This window comes from Magnolia sinica, chromosome 10 (genome assembly GCF_029962835.1).
Source record: "Magnolia sinica isolate HGM2019 chromosome 10, MsV1, whole genome shotgun sequence".
In the NCBI taxonomy this organism is placed as follows: Eukaryota; Viridiplantae; Streptophyta; class Magnoliopsida; order Magnoliales; family Magnoliaceae; genus Magnolia; species Magnolia sinica.
In genome coordinates, this window is record NC_080582.1 from 75,128,926 (window position 1) to 75,134,936 (window position 6,011).

A 6,011-nucleotide genomic window follows, 5' to 3' on the forward strand; every position below is an offset into this window, starting at 1 on the left:
CGACCACCAGCCACTGGGCTGGTGTCAGGGGGAGTAGCCAATCCGTTTTCCAGACATTGAGGTCGACCGTAGATGGGAGGGGTGATGGATACTTCAAAGACGATATTGAGCACCGTGAGTTCTAAATAGTGAACATTTGTCGGTAGAATTTGGACCGTTAACCATTTTTCATTCTGAATCGTCGGTCGGATGTCCTCCAATCAGCTATTAGGGGCATAATTATAGGGAAACAGTTGGATTATAATTCCTGTAAAGTGGGCCCCACAAATTTGCCAGCAACGGTACAATCTTTGTGTGCATGCGTACGGAGGATCATGCTCCTGCATGCTATCGAACTTTTGCCTATCTTCGAAGACTGCCGCTTCTGGAGCGAAACGAGTTCACTTGAATGGGATCTCACCCGTTAATCAAGTACAATACCCATTTTTTAGACTCGATCCCAAAAATCAAGATGATTCAACACTCACGTGGGCCATCCCATGGGAATTATACTTAAACCTCTAAATTCACGTGTTGTAGCCCACCCGAGTTTTGGAACAGTCGTGATTTTTCGGAATGCTTTCATCCTAATGAAGAAATTAGGTGAATGGATTGGATTAAGTGTAGACGCGACAGTGGGCCCTACAAAAAACTAATAGTTTGCATTCATCCCAACGGGTTCCTCTGGTGTGGTCTATCTGAGTTTTGGATCGTCACGAATTATGAATCCCAGGATCAAAGAGATACATTATACATGATGAACGGATTAGATCTGATGAAAGTTGCACCCACGTAACGGTAGGTACGGTCCGCACATACCACGCAGGTTACGCTGGCGGATTAGGGAGGGGACTAGGTGGCCCTGACCGTGGGGCCAACCTTGATGTATTTGTTGTATATCCAAGCCGTCCATCAGTTTTTCCAGTTTATTTTAAGGTACGGTCCTAAAAATGAAGGCGATTAAAATCTTAAGTGGACCACACAATAAAATTAAAAACTTCGTGGGGGCCACAAAAATCTTTTGTGGATCAAGCTAATATCTGTGTTTTCCTTTAATACAGGTCTGTGTGACCTTATAACAGGTTGGATGGAAAATAAATGTTACGGTGGGCCCCATAAAATTTTAACAGTGGGCGTTTAAAGACCACACCCTTGGGTCCTTACTCTTGCCGGGGTGGTAGACTCCCGGGAGTTTCAACTCCCGGTCAAGGGTTCGAGTACCCATAGGTGGTGAAATTCCACCAGCGTGAGTGTGTGAGGTGTGTGTGCGTGTGTAAAAAAACAAAAGACCACACCCTTCATCCCTAATGAGATTAAGGGTACATGGCTCCATAATGTTGTATTTGTTATATCCACACCGTTCATCTATTTAGAGAGATCATTTTAGTTCATGGAAAAAAAAAAGACTCATATCCAAATCTCAAGTGGACCACACCATAAATAACAGTGGGACAATGATTCTCACTGTTAAAACATTTGTATGGCCCACCATAACTTTTATTTTCCATCCAATCTGTTCATAAGGTCACACGTACCTGGATGAAGTGGAAAAACAAATATCATATTGATCCAAAACCTATGTAACCTCCAAAAGGATTTCAATTGTAGACGTTCAATCTCCCACTGCTTTTTTCAGTGTGGTCCACTTGATTATTGGATTTATATTATTTTTCAGTTCAAGCCTTACAACGAGCTCGCCAAATGGATGGACAGTTTGGATATAACACATACCTCATGATGGGACCTACATAACTTGGTGACATCAACACACCACCCATGTCAGTGGTGTGTGGCACACCAGCCAATCTGCTTTCCATGCTTCATACTCAGCCAATCCACACCAGGCATGCATCATCTAACAGTAAACTCGTAAAATTGTGAAAACCCATGTAAAAAAGATTGGTTGAGAAATCCTAATTCCTAATTTGTGGACACTTGGTTGTCGAAATAAAACGATTGGATATCGTTCATCTTAACCGTCCACTGGTGGGAATCACGGCCGTCTATAAATAATAAATTTATTACTTACAGTAAGTCATGATTTCTAAGAATTTTAGTCATAGTATGATTCTGAAGCTTATCCTTATTTAAAGAGTTGTACCCTCATTTTTAATCACCGACAAAGTTATTTTGAATGTTTTAGAATTAATTTCTATTTTTTTTCCCGAATTCTAGGCATTTATACCATGAGTCCAGAGAAGCTCCCGTGAAGAAAGTGGAATCATTTCATACTTACTCAGGGTGTAATGGTTCTGTGATACATCTTCGTTCCAAAATCATACCAACTGAACATCCCAAGCCTATGATTACTGGATAATTGTTCGCTGAATCCAGACAGTTGGATTTTATTTTTTTATTTTATCTTATACAGTGTTCACCAATCGCATATTTAGGTAAATAAATCAATTCAACTTTGTTATCTCCCAGGTGTATGGTTTCCTAGAGCGTGAGTATCAATCACAATGCTCTGTCAGAGTATTAAAAATTTTCTCAGAAGAATGTAGACCAGAAATACTTAAATACTTGCAGCGTGTGGTGAATGATACGCAGGCAATTTGAATAACTGATAAACTGCATACCTGGCATATAATTAATTCAAAATGACTGTCACCAATTTATCTGATAATCCATCTATTAGGTTAGTAGATGATTATTGGACAGCTAAAAATGAAAATAATCCAATAATAAGTACCCACCAATCAGAGGTGAGGATGGTTCAAACAATCTAAATATTTGCTTTTCAACTTACAGGTAGTGTCTTCCACAATGTAGTTGGTTTGATTTAGGCTGTGCAAGAACCGAGTTAGCTTGGTTAGCTCACTCGACTCGACTCAAAAAAGCTTGATTCGACTCAGTTTGAAACTAAGTTCGAGCTGAGTCAAGCTGATTTTTTGAGCTCGAAAAAATTTCAAACCGAGTTCGAGCTTGCCCAAGCTCGACTCAACTCTTGCTCACCAAGTGCTTGATGAAATAACTCAATGAAGTGTTCGCTGATGGCAAGGAAGGTATGTTTCCTCAAACAAACTCTTTTTCCTTGATTTTGATGTTGTCTACAAGGTGTTTGATGAAATACCTGTAAAACCATTGCTAGTGTTTTACATACAATGAGAATTAAAAGGTGCGGTCTATGTGTTTGTAAAAATGCTACACAGGCGAACTCAGCTCGATCTTGTTTCAAACTTGACTCGAACTGGCCTGAGCTGCTGACCGAACCGAGCCGAGCTGGCCAATCATGTTCGAGGACCGAGCCGAGCCGAGTTTGAGCTAATGTCAGCTAGTGGCCGAGCCGAGTGGAGCTGTGCCAAGCTCGACTCATATACACCTTTAAATATACGCCATGTATAACATTTGAATGTGTTGGCATATTAAGCTCCATGCACAGCTAGAGTATCAAATAACTTCCAAAGGGGATAATTGCAAATACCTCCCTCTGGTTTCCGACAATTGTAAATACTTCCCTCTAGCTTCTAATAATTGTAAAACCCTACTTTTAGGACTAGAGTTGTGCACGATCCAAGCCGAATCGAGTTTAACTCAAGTTTAGTTTGGCTTGTTAATATGATATCTCATGTTCGAACTTTACATGAGTCAAGCTTTGAGCTAATCCCTATTGTTTGAGTTTGGTTTGGTCGAGATTATACGAGCTTGAGTTTGGTTTGGTTTGATCCAAATATTTGAACTGAGCCAAGTCAAACCGAGCCAAGTTCGAATAGGGGTTAGCTTGTTTTTATTATTATTAAATAAATAATACACATAGTAGAAATTTTTTATATAAAGATAACACTACAAAATAACATTAAAAAAGACACGTGGACCAAAGTTCAAGTAGACCAAACCACGTGAAACAATCTGCATTTAAGTATATGTCTTATGTATTATCCACGTCGTCCATCCATTTTTACTTATCATTTTAGGATATGATCCCAAAATGGGACTATTGGGTGAACCCTTACCATTGTCTGATCGTGTAAATGGGACTATTGAGTTACAAACTCTAAATTGGATTAATGGATACTAACGAGGAGTCGCTATTTGCTGCAATGAGCCACGTGATCTAATTAGCGACCTATGATATCTTAATTTTGTCAAATTTACCGTTTGAACTTCGAATAATAAATACTTGGCTAATCATGCATATCATGTCAAACATCGCTGGGTTGTGCTGAGGGTCAACCATTGATAAAATGATTGATTGTTTCGCTAGTGACAGTGTTGATGTAGAAAGTTGGTAGGGTGTAGTCAGGTGCCTAACTGACTGTTAAAGGCTAGGGCATCGTGCATAGTTGACTGTTAAAGGCCAGTGCATTGTTCGAACCCCTTTGTTGCATGGGCATAATCGGGTGCTTGGCTGACTTTTAAAGGCCAAAGCATTATGCCTGGATTACTATTAAAGGCTGGGATTACTATTAAAGGCTAGTGTAATGGCCATGAAAATTTAATAATAATAATAAATTTTTTTAATCTTATCTTTATTTTATATTTATTTTAAATGTATATCATCTCTTATCTTATTCATATCATTAACCTGTCTACTTTAAATATACCTCTAACCCTCCTCGCATCTCTGAAGATTTAAACACTCAAATATACGTCGTAAAAAGAGTTCTAATCAAAATTAGATTTTAACAAAAAGGCAACCTGCGACAATAGAGAAAGGGAGGAAGAGAATTTTGGATAGCTTAGATCAGGTATGTATATTGTCATTATTTTAGTATTTTTACACATTTAATGTAATTTGATTCGATGTATGCAATGAACAGTGTGGATCGGCCATACGTTCATTGCATTGAATTATGGGTAGATACAATGTAAAGGTGAGGGGAGTCTAAAATTCTGTAATTGTAATTGGTATGTGTCTGATCTAATTAGATTAGATCTGGACGGATCATATGATCCCTAAGGCCAAAATATACAAGGGCGATAATTTTCAAATCAATCTGACCATCGGATGAGCCACATTAGTTAGATTTGGAAGTGTTTGATAAGAGAATCTTGAATTTTTGTACAAGTGTTGGTATCACTTGGCGTAGAAGGTCGTGATGGGCCATTGGTGTATGTGTGGTTAGATCCACACCATTCATCCAATGTGTAGAGGCAAAACATGACAAGACCTTAAGAATCTGAATGATATAATCATTCGATGGGCCACCTCGATCAAGTAATTTCAATCAATTTTATAATCTTAAAAATGAAATAAAAGATAGAAATCTAGAATAAAAATTTTAATTATTTGATCATTTAGAATTTGGTTACCTAGGTTGTTAAAGGTGGGCCCCACCATGTAATAAAAATAGATGAATAATAATATCGTTGATATAATTGATAGGACCTCAAACCAACCTAATTACATTGCGGAGTCTATACTACCAGACCTAGGTAAGTAACCTAACTTATTTCATGATTCATTAAAAATTAAAATAAATCGTTTGTGATTGTTTGATTGATTGATATACTGATTTGAAATTTTGTTATGATAATTGTATGTTAAATTCATATGTGAATATTCTGATCAGGACAACTATGCAAAATATGAAAATATGTATTTACATATCATCCATCATTCATTACATTTACATAATATATGGTTGATCCTAGAGCCCCTCCCTGGAAGAAATGTCAATCTTGGTAGAGCGTTACCAGATGCGGGCTATACCCAAGCCTAGCGAAAGGTGGAAGCTTACCCAACGGGTGGATGCGGGTTGACGACCTCCAACTCAAGCAGATGGACAATCATCCCATCTAATGCATTCATACACTATTTGCATTTATATCATTGTATATACATTTTTGTATTATTTTAATTGATATGATTATGAACCATATTGGGTTATTTTACTAAGCCTGGCCAGCTTACTTTTTTATTGATGGAAAAACTGTATAGAGGAGCCATTAACAGACGATGTGGCACAAGAACCGGAAGGATCCATCATACATGTCACGCCCCAAACTCGGAAACCGGGCTCACAAAATTCTCGATTGCCGAATCCGGTGCCGACAACCTCCATAGTACCCCATTCTTAGCTTCCAACGTC